This window comes from Ochotona princeps, chromosome 23, assembly GCF_030435755.1.
Source record: "Ochotona princeps isolate mOchPri1 chromosome 23, mOchPri1.hap1, whole genome shotgun sequence".
NCBI lineage: Eukaryota > Metazoa > Chordata > Mammalia > Lagomorpha > Ochotonidae > Ochotona > Ochotona princeps.
This window is the reverse complement of record NC_080854.1, coordinates 26,000,195-26,000,958: the sequence shown is the minus strand read 5'-3', so window position 1 is coordinate 26,000,958 and position 764 is coordinate 26,000,195. Positions and strand designations below refer to the sequence as shown.

Here is a 764-nt window from a genome sequence, read left to right as displayed (position 1 = left end):
AAAAAGTTGATTTTAGAACAGGCACACGAAGTATTCAAAATGAGTGCGAGGTAAATTTCAGTGTCGGAAATTATATCTGGATTCGATATGAGGCAGATTTGAGAGTACTGTAGCAAATTCAGCAACAAAATGGTGTGATACAGAAGTAGAGAATAAACTCTAAAAATTTGTGTCTTCCCAATAAATAAAATAAATATTTTTTTCTTAATTTAAAAACCAGATACATTTTAATTGAGTTTCATTCTGTAAAGTGCCTGAATATTGGTTCTTAAAATATCAAGGACTTCAAAAATAAGGAAAGTTTGAGAAACTGACAAAGAGAAAGGTAAGCAAACATGAGTACTCTATGCAATGTGACATATTGTCTGAAGTTCTGAAACTGAGGAATGGCGCTCATTAAAAAATTAAACTGTACAACATCATTGTAAAGAAAGAACTAAATGTGCATGTCATCCTTTAGCAGGGGCCATGCTACTCTTCTCTGTATTGTTCCAGTTTTAGTATATGTGTGGTCAAAGCAAGCACAAGCAAAAACTAAATTTAACATTCATTGATCAGTTGTAATAAACATATGATACTGACTCAGGATGTAAATAGTAGAGAATATGACACAGATTATATGACTGCACTGTATCTACTATAATCCCATAAAGCTGTTATAAAAAAAACTCATCCCTAAAATTATTTTTAGTTTTAATGGAAAACAGTTTGTATATGGTCTGAACAATGAATTTCTTTCATACACATAATGATTTAGCAAGCAT

General features: G+C 31.0%; 1 pseudogene; it reads right to left on the bottom strand.

Annotated features, from left to right (window-relative positions):
* Positions 1 to 426: 426 nt before the first annotated feature.
* LOC118758243 (U6 spliceosomal RNA) lies at positions 427 to 523 on the bottom strand (annotated as a pseudogene).
* Positions 524 to 764: the final 241 nt, after the last annotated feature.